General features: G+C 34.7%; 1 long non-coding RNA gene across 1 annotated transcript; it reads left to right on the top strand.

The window, feature by feature from the left end:
- The first annotated feature begins 7,358 nt into the window (after positions 1 to 7,358).
- On the top strand, positions 7,359 to 10,665 carry LOC127962757 (uncharacterized). Its single transcript, XR_008154630.1, has 3 exons — positions 7,359 to 9,779; positions 9,932 to 9,999; positions 10,091 to 10,665. It is a non-coding gene; the product is annotated as an uncharacterized LOC127962757 (long non-coding RNA).
- The last annotated feature ends 352 nt before the right edge of the window (positions 10,666 to 11,017 follow it).

The raw sequence follows: 11,017 nt of genomic DNA, 5'->3' as shown, positions 1-11,017 counted from the left end.
GTTGCCTTATTTAGTAATCTGGAGCGAACGTCAGCAAATTAAGACTTCTGTAACTTCTGTAGCGCCTCCATATTGTCTTTGGAGATCCTCTTGTTTATTTGTTAGTTCTTTTTTTTTACGTTATATATGGAAGCAGATGGATCCAGCAAAAATAGACTCAGTGTGTTTCTGTCTTCTAGAGAAAAAAGAAAAAAATAGTAAACGCAAAAAAAATAAAACCTTCAGCCCAGTTCCATCTACAAACAATCACAAAGAAAGACCTGTGAGCTCAAAAATCGCCTTAACTAATGGACACTCTTGCAACGCAGTGCATTTTTTTGTAACTTGAAAGCTATATCCTAAAGCAAGCTAATGTCCTTATAACGTATGTACAGTACAAAGTGCAAAATGTCTCTTGAGGATCAATCTTACACAGATCAGTTTATGTAAATCTTTCTCTCTCTCTTTTTTTCACTATGATGATACCATTATGACTATCATTTTCTTTTCTTTTTTTTTCAGTTTTCTTCATTTCTCATTCTCTTTAATGGCTTATGTTATTCTCCTTGGTGAGAAAATAGCAGTCTGTCTTGTCACAGTGAGAAATGGCTAATTTCTATGTCGATTTTATGGTAACTATTTGTACAATTTTAAAGGTTCTTATTTTAGTATACATACAAATATCAGTATTTCAACATGTAAGGAAAATATTACAGCATCACACTTATATTTTATGAACATTGTACTGTTGCTTTATTATGTGCTTCAATCTAAGAAGCAGAAACTTTGAAATAAATGCTCTTTTTATAAAAATGATCAAAGGCGGTAAGAAATTTGTGTGAACACAATGTATTGGCGCTTTGCACGACATATAACCACTTGTAGCGCGACTCGTGATGGAAACACAAAGGTTGAAAACGAATGCAGTGCAGCACATGAATTGCATTTGCACTCGCAGAGACGTGCAGAGCTTTTCACCGGCGGCTTCCGTGCTCTTCAGTGGTAGGTCTGTCCATTGTCTCCCAGCAGAGAGGCTTGCATTCTTGCCTCTCCCAGGGTAGCCGCACACTGAAAGGTCAATGTGCACCTTGTTAAAAAAAGAAAAAGAATGAAAAGAAAAATAGTCTTACATAAAACTGAACTTCAGCCCACCTGAATGAGATTGGACACCAATTTCCATGAAGGGCCTTGGAAATAAACAGAAGAGCACTGCTGCAGGCTCTTCTCGCCCATGCAGGAAGACTACATTTGCCGAAACTGTGTATGAAGTGAAGCACAGGAAATAGCCTCTGATGACAAACTATTCCCTGTGGAACTGTAGCCCTTAGCTGTCCTCCGTGAAATCCCGCTGGGTGTTCTCTTTAACAAGCAGCTAAAACGCATGCCCTTTAAAAATACTGGTTTTGGTTTATTCCACCAGTGTTATTGTCAGAAAGGATTTGGCTATCTGGGCTTCTGAGTAGGAAAAATTGTCACTCTGCATGAGTTTTTCTTGTCATGTCTCTAGACATGTTCTGTCAGAAAGAACTAGATTGCGTGTGAACAGAGGCGCACTAGCAGCAGGTGGCATCCTCTTGTTAGCTGATTAGTGATTTTGAACTAGTGGTCTACAGATACATGCCAATCACAATCATCAGATTTCCACCAACATGGCTGATTGTTTTGGAATGTGTTTTACTGCTTCTAAAGAATGCCCCGTGTAGGTTCTATAAAGTTTAGTTTGAAACTCAACCGTCTTACGTAGTGCAACAGTAAAAAATGCATGTAAATCAATGCTATATGCCTTTTGAAAGCATCAGTTATGCCTAAACTTATGTTTTAAATGATCGTGTTTAACAGTGAAATCCCTGCTGGAATACTTAATTGCCCACGATGCTGTAAATAATCCCACCAATCAGAGATCCGCTGCTTGTAAATTGCACCAAATGTCTGCTGAGCCCTGCCCACTACCGTGAAGCACAACAAATGATGTAATTGAATGTCCCTTGCCTTTCAAAACACTAAAACATTTAAATAATCAGTCAGACTTTAATTTAAGGTCCAGTTCTTGCTATTAACAAATCATTAACTACAACCTAAGCCTCAATGAACTCCTAATTTGCTGCTTAATAGTTAGTAAGGTAGTTGTTAAATTTAGTAATAGGGCATGATTAGGGATGGAGAAAATGGTTATGCAGAATATGTGCTTTATAAGTACTAAGAAACAGCCAATATTTTAATGATAGGCATGCTAATAAGCAACTAGTTAATAGTGAGAACTGGTCCCTATACCCAAAAAGTCTGTATAAACCTAAATTGTATTGTTTCTATCAACCTTATTTTGTGCTGTAAAAAAATGTGCACGGCCTTTTGTATTTTGTATTGGTTTAACTTCTGGGCTCATCCATGTCCAGCTAGTTTGCTGATGATATTGCAAATTGGCTTACATTATTATTGTAATGTATTATCTTAATTGTGAACACAGCTGTATGTAGTATAAACAGTTTTACCGTTTATTGCATGTTGTTATCATTTCCCTATAGCGTCTAATGAACCGGAAGTTTCGCCCATAGGCTTACTTCTGTGTTCAAGAATAAGGTTGATATACTGTATACGATCTACAACTTTAAACTGATAGCTTTTTATTTCTTCTTCATTACTAAATTTGTCATTCACAGTGGTTCATGGGATTGTAGTTCTTTCCCCCATTAAGAACACAGTCTTGTACCTTTGTCTTTTTTTCAGATTTTCAGTGATATTTTGCTTTGAATCCAAGTTTGCATTGTTGTTATTTACCTTGTAGCTGGATGCTTGGTTAATGTCTTAGAGACTGTTTAAACATCCTTATGGGGAAAATGAATGGATAAAATACTTCTGAAACCAGCAACATTGAGAAAGGAGAGTTACACTCTGTTGATTAACTCAGAAAGCACAAGACGGATAAAGATAACTTTCGCATATACACACAAATGACTGAGTAGGTTTTATTTATTTATTTTTTCATCTATTTCGATCAGAATAAATAGGCCTTTTTTAACCATTTCTCTCAAGCAAACCCTCTTGCCATTAGTCTGACTGTTCTGGGCAGTGTTTCCCAAAGCATCGTAAGCCCAAGTTGATCGTAGAGCAATGATCAACTTAGGTGTACGGTGCTTTTGGGAAATGCTGCCCTGGTGTTCTTGTATCTTGTCTCTCTCTGGGTCCTCTAGGTCCCACTAACAGGGCCTGGGTGATTTCTATAACCTCAGTCTCTCCTCAGTGTCTAGGGGGCAGATGGGTAGGGGCAGACTGCAGCTCTGACTCGTGTCTCAAGGATCTATACAAAAAGTGTCAGATACTTCCCTGGGAACTATGAATCAATAGTTCCTTCCTGACACCGGTGCTGCAAGCATTAAGTGTGGTTGGGTGCACTGCGACGTACCTGAGATAGAGAAGGGTGGAGGAGGCTGATTCAAACCTACACAAAATGCTCGGAAGTGCACAGGGCAGATTCACACTCAGAATAGGGGTGGACTCTCTGTGTAAAAGTCAGAAACACTACAACTAATCAGAGAAAACAACAATGCATACTTACCGAAATCAATTCCAGTGTCAATGAGGGTTCAAGATCGAAATGATTTTCTTAGAGGGTCACATTGTCTCATAGCAGCTGTGTATCTGTATTCCATAGCCAGATTCTCTGACGGTTTGTGCATGAGGGTGTTTGTGTGTGAAGCATATCACACCTCCACTTTATCTCCTTTATATTGCTTAACAGTGCTTTATGAACATTTGAGCAAATATAAGCCTATTAGCAGTAATATTATCACATGTAATTTGATTATAATTACAATTTATACATATCTTATTAATTATATTTTATTACATGCATATTTTAATAAAATAATATGTACAGTTATTTTATTACAATTGGACATTGTTTTTATTATTTATTACAATCAATAATTATTATATTAGTAATAGAAAGTCATTACTAGTAATTGCAACTCTTTGCAATTACTTTCTAGAAATTGCCAATTGTTTTATTATTATAACTGTTATGTTATTTGTACTACCTATAATTGCTAAATATGCATGACATTATAGAAATATGAGCTATTTTTTAAATAAATGATGGGAAACGGCAGCTTTGTGCATTTTGCTAATAATTCTTTGTGATGTTAATGTACTCTGCTTTGTGTAACTAAATAAATCCTGCTCACTTTTTTTTCTTCGATAAGTGGCATGAGCCATTATTCCCTTTGTGTTGTCATTCAGCACTAAGCCCTTAATTAGGAAATGTAACAGCTCTGACTGATTTTGTCTTGTTTGCTTTATAGGATTGCTTTCAAGGGGAAATGCAAGAAGATTTACTGTTGTTTGATTGTTACAAGCTGATTGTTGAGCTTGTAAACCTGAAATACTGAGCTACTATAAAAGCAAAGGCAAGAGAGTTTGTCAAGAGAGAGGAAAGGATGATTGGAGAACATCCCATGTTTGTCCTTGGGGGGGGAATTAGAACTAAAGGCTTCTGGAATTGTCCATAATGACTTTTGCGCAGATAACGTGTCTTCCACAGGAGTAGCTCCTTCTTGGTTGTAGGTGCAGGAGGGCAAAATACGAAGGTGGAGAAAATAAATAAAAAAGTTCAAACCTGTTCCATGATTTATGGTGTGTCCTAGGAAACTAGCAATAGCTTAGCTTCCATAACTCACAGCAGGATCATTGCAAAGCTTCAGGGCCGTATTGCTTTTCTGCTCTGTGTCCCTCACCCACAGGGATGCAGGGATAAATTTATCTTTGTGATTCAACAATATTGCACAGTTTTTGCTCTTCTTCACGAAATACATACAGAACACCTGGGACAGTGACACAGGACCAACATTTACCTCAAAGCTCGGTAAGGATAGTAGATTATCCTTATATATATATATATATATATATATATATATATATATATAGTAAGTTAAATGCATCTGACCTCTCAGACTCATGTCTGGAATTCTTACTGGCACAAGCTCCTTTTCACTAACTTTATACACTTTAATGCCTCAAATGTATTAATTATTTTAATCATAATATTCCGTAATATCATTCATTATTATTATGTAACAAATAATTTTTTATTGTCAAATAGGAATTAGAAATAATAACAAAAAAGTACAATATACAATAACGTTCCTTTGGCTCAGTGGTAGAGCATTGCGTTAGCAGCGCAAAAGGTTGTGGGTTCATTTTCCCATTTTTCCCTAAAAAAAAAAAAAAAAAAAAAAAAACTATATATAGCCCGAAGACATTGTAAATCGCTTTGGATAAAAGCGCCTGCTAAATGCATAAACGCATTCTTTAATAATAACGTTTTTAATTTTAATATTAATTAATTAATTATATGTATTTATTTATTGGTACTACCATGGTGATATTTAGTATGTGACTCGAATGTGCTTGAATATGTTTTTGTTTTTTTTGTGCAGTATAGGTATCAGTAGCAATACCATTGTACTTAGGAATATACCATATATTCCTAATTACAATAGTATTGCTATCTTATACCTGTACTGTAATGTGGTGCTGCATATTAAGATTGTGTTTAGAATATTAACAATCTCCGTTTTACATTGCCGTATAAACCAAATGATCCCTCATAACTGCTTAATGGTGACTTTTCTGTGGCTTTCCACTTTGTTCCAGTTCTTCAGTATGAAATGTCCTGACATTCTTTGTGTTCACATATCAGAACAGGTAGTGCTGCATGTGACAGCAGCCGGTGTGACATGGGAGTTAGCATATTTAGGCCAGCATATGCCGGATTGGGGAAAAGCTTCTGAGAATTATTTCTGGACTCACAGAGGACCAGCGGTGTGAAAACAATTAAGACTTTTTTTGTGACTTTAATTAACATTTTAGTTAATATAATTGTCTCTTAGGTCTTATTCGCTAGAGGTATGGCTAATTAAAACATATATCCTTCAAACTCTTAATAAGTGGGCACACTATGCATACTGATGTGATAAATGTATTCTGGCTTGTCTGTTCCACAATCAGCACTTCTGGAAATGTTCCGACTTGTCAAATGGGTTTTTTAAGGTCCCTTGTCAACCCCTACACAAGACATGACCCAATATACCATGTATTGGGGAGTAAAATGATCAGTGAAAAGATGTGATAATCAAGTATGTATATCAAGTAGCCAATACAAGCTGGAATCTCATTTGTATCTAATTATGCTAATTATTAACCTAATTCTAGTTTGGGCATTTCAAATGTATTATCATAAACTAGGTCAATTAAATCATTTCTCAAAAGTGTAGTCATTTAAAACTGGACATGCTCACAAATTCGCAAAATGATCTTGAATCAGACCTTTTTTAGTTAATGTGAAAAGGTGTGTTACTTATTTCTTTATTTTTATATACAATTATTATTATTTTTTTTTATTAAATACACTGTATAGAAATATTATTATTATTATTATTATTATTATTATTGGTTTTAGCACATATACCTTAAAGAATATACTGTAGCAGCATCTCTTGAAACTATCATTGTAGCACACTTGGCCAAACATTGCCATTACTAATTATTCTTTCTTTCTTTCTTTCTTTCTTTCTTTCTTTCTTTCTTTCTTTCTTTCTTTCTTTCTTTCTTTCTTTCTTTCTTTCTTTCTTATTACAAAACAATAATATTTGATAAAAAAACATTTATTGTAAGAATGTATTTGTTTAATGTATAATACAGTAGTTCCATATAATGTACAGAGTGATATATACACACTACAAATATGTGCTTCAAAAAGCACACTCATCTCATCATTTTCTTTGAGACCTGTTCAGCTCACAGAGTAGGAATGTCTCAATTTAGGTGTCGTTTCACATTTGTTTATTAAAAGGAACAATATTTGTCATCACTGAAATTACTTAAATAGCCATAGTGTGGGTGTCCACATAGTTATAGATACGCTGGACAGAAATATGAACAGAATTACATGTAGGCAATGCTGAATATCATGTTAATGTTGAGATTTATATTTATTGAGAAAAAAAAAAATAATTAGCAGAAGCTATTTAAACGTATAAAATGAGCATCATATGCAAACACACACACACACACACACACACACACATTTGTCCCATTGGTGTAATGGTTTTTATATATGTAGAAACTGTATATTCTATGGCCCTATACCAACCCTACACCTAACCCTCACAGGAAACTTTGTGCATTTTTACTTTCTCAAAAAACTAATTCAGTATAATTTATAAGCGTTTTGAAAAATGGGGACATAGGTTATGTCCTCATAAGTCACCCTCTCCTTGTAATACCTGTGTCATACCCATGTCATTATACAGAGTTGTGTCCTGATATGTCACAAAAACAAGAGCACACACACACGCACATACACACACACACACACACACACACACACACACACACACACACACACACACACACACACACACACACACACACACACACACCTGTTAGCATTTCTAGAACAACCCATTTTCTAGCTTGACTATTCAAATGTTTGCCCAATGCACTGTAAATAATGTTTCATATTAAAAGTGAAACATTTCATTTAAAAGGGCAACATGATCATTTTATATAGTATGTGTTTATATGTGTTAAAGACTTAATTTTCGCTTGAGGTAACAGCTGTGATGAGGTGTGATTAGGGGTGAATGCAGCGAAAACTTTACATCAAATGGAAAACCGATTGCTCCCACATGATATTTTATAAACTGCATGTATTACAAAGAACTGCACAGATGTAGATATCTTAAAAATCTATCGATAAACACACACCTTTTCCTCTGTTCCTCGCTCTGCAGAATGTGGACTGAAGAACACGCTGAAAGACGGGAAGGAGCTGCCATTTTCATATGGAGTTTAAAGGGGACTGAGGCAATCACAAATTTGTGTACAGTTTTTTGAGCTAACTGCAAAATGTTTAGGTGGGCTATAGCCTCCAAAAAAAGGCCTAGTGACGCCTATTATCATATGCATCACAAAAAGATGTTTTTTGACTCATGCATTCCAAAGAGGAAAGTTTTCTACTGTATGCCTTCTGGGGTAAATAAAAACAGGTGGAACACAAGAATTCAAACACAGGCAAACAAACAAACAAACAAACTCTGTAGTAGAATCCACACCTTAGTATGAGCTCCCAGTGAGTGTGGAGGAGGAGAAGGTGAGGAGAGAATTGAAAGGAAAATGAGCCGGACAGAACCAGTGAACGTCTCCTGTGAGTCACCACGGAGATATATTGGTGGTAAGCAAAAGAAACCAAGAAAGATCAGACCCAAAATACCCAGCGAACCAGCAAATTCTTATTCTTCTTACACACAGTGGCAACAAATCACACCCCTAAGACTGATGAGGTCAAAGCCACTTTCATTCCACTTCACCAGGCACATGCACACATAAACATCAAAGGGGTTTGAGCACCTGCCCGTTTCTACCTCGAGAGAAAGTGTTCTTTTGTCTGAGGTGATTATTATTATTATTATTTTTTTTTTATATAAATTAATATATGTCTATGCTTCTGTTCGCACACAGCTTTCCCTGTCAAACAAATAAAAAATCTAACGTTCTGGGAAACGGACTGGGAAATGTTCCGATGCCTTTCTCCCCTCTGCATCTCTGCAGCACAGCAGTGTAGCACACATTGATCAGAACATAACAGTCACAGACAGACAGAGCAGCGGAAGTGAAGCCCTCCCTCCCTTTCCTGTTGTGTTTGTCTTGCTGTGGAGGTGAGTGGTGATATGCAAAAGACAGAAGGCAAATATAGTTACTTTGTCTTGCTACCTAGCTACCATATATGTTAGCTAAAGTTTAAGGCAATAGGAAGTCTAGGTTAGACCAGTGCACTTATTTCACTGCATGATTCAGTTTGTTAAAATGCTTTTAGAATGATCACAAAATTCCAGACATGGGTGCAGAAATGTATGTATTTATATTTAGTTTCATGCGAAGGCTGACAATTTTTTTTTTTTTTTTTATATTCAAAGCGACTTACAAAAGAGGACAATGGAAGCAATCAAAAACAACAAAAGAGCAATCAATCGTTTATATGATTTGGTTCATACTCAATGACTCACTTATTAACAGTGACTTGCACCATCTACTGGTGGTTTTAATTCAAAACTGAATGTATATTTTATTTATATATTTTAATTAATATATTTTAGATATCAGTATTCAAGTTATATGCCAAAACAGTATTAATGCATTTGTAACTGCAGGTTAAATACATCCTGCTTTAAACAGTGTGCAAATACATCTAAATGCCCCTTCTAATGTGTTTTCTCTGCATTGCAAAGATGAGTTTTGTCAGTACAGATTTCATTGGCTTGGTAAAAGCCCAAATGTCTTATTACTCTAATTGACTGAATAAATTAAAAGACGATGCACACTTTAGGGTTCTTTTTTCCTGTCCTTTTGTTTTTCAATCTGTAACTGTCAAAGCACGTCATTACTTAGTTTCTGGAGTTCAGTGATCCAGATACAGGCTGTCAGTACACTTTCAACAGGTTAATTATTTTTGAATTCTTAAATTTAAATACAAATGTAACATTAAATTTATATCTGGTTTTCAAACAAACATTATTTTCTCTTCTTTTTTGATCACATGTAAGAGTGAGCAGCTCTGGCTGAGGATACTCCTCTTCTTCACTAAGTAAGTAACAGAAACATTGAATTTATAATCCATATTGTTAGATTTTGTAAACAAAAAATAATAATAATTACTTATTAGTTAACACAAAGATGGCTCATTAGGCCTACTGATTTTCTGGAGTTAAGATATCCAACTACCCAGACTGCAAAACAAGTAGCAGGTACATGATTTCTTTCTTAAAATGTCTATATATATATATATATATATATATATATATATATATATATATATATATATATATATATATATATATATATTTTTTTTTTTTATTGTAACTGGTTTCTTGCAAATCATGTATTTTTCTCTTTTCAGTTTAAGTGAACATGTAAGTGTGTCCAGCCCTGTTCAGTTAAGGATACATCTCTCCTCTTCACCCCTAAGTAAGTATCAAAAATATTTAAATTATGGTAATTTATTTTATTTTTTTTACAAAAACAAATGGAAGGAGACACATTGTAACTCTGAACTCAGTTGTGTATTTCAGATGCTGTCACATCCTACAACCTCACCATCTGCAGAGAGAAACTTCCTCTCAATCACACCCAAATCACACATAATGATGGACTTACAGGCATCATAGAGAATTATGAAATGACAGTATTTCACTCGAACTTGGTCTTCATTTCTCTATTTCCAGTTTCTATTTTGTTTTACTTCGTTATGCATTTATTTATGTTCAATTTGAATTGTCATTTATTCATGTATTCTGCTAATACATTCTGCTAACTGTTGTCAGAGCACTGTCATTTTTGCTATAAATGTACATCATTAAAAAAAAAAAAAAAAAGTACCTAGCTGACATGTTGTTGTTGTTGTTGTTTTTATGTAAAACCCTAACAGACATTGCATGATATTGTAATACCTGGCAGATAGAGAGGTAAAAAACAATATTAATTAATATTACATACTGTACAGATCATATTAATAATGATACAAATATGTTAATAAACTAATATAAATAAAAATAAACTATCATTAAAAATGTTATTTATAAAACCATTGATTTCCTATATAGCATTTTCAAAGCATGGTTCTTTATAGAACCCTATAAAAAGGGTTCTGTTTAGCACTAAAAACGGTTTTGATATTGTTACAAGCTGAAGAACCCTTTTCTGGTACTGTGTAGAACAATTTTATATGAAATAAAATAATATCAAAAACGTTAGGCTTCAGCTATCCACCGTAGTCCTTAAAGGTCTCATTTTTCGTGCCTTTTTGAAGCTTTTGATTGTGTTTACAGTGTGCAATATAACATGTTCATGTTTCGCGTTTAAAAAAAAAAAAAACATTATTTTTCACACAATTCACAATCTGTATACCACTGTTTTAACTGTCATAAAAACGGGCTGATGTCTTCCTTGTTCTATGAAGTCCCTCCTTCAGAAATACGTAACGAGT

Source organism: Carassius gibelio, chromosome B7 (assembly GCF_023724105.1).
Source record: "Carassius gibelio isolate Cgi1373 ecotype wild population from Czech Republic chromosome B7, carGib1.2-hapl.c, whole genome shotgun sequence".
NCBI lineage: Eukaryota > Metazoa > Chordata > Actinopteri > Cypriniformes > Cyprinidae > Carassius > Carassius gibelio.
Note: the sequence above shows the minus strand (reverse complement) of the source record. Positions and strands in the feature narration are given on the sequence as shown.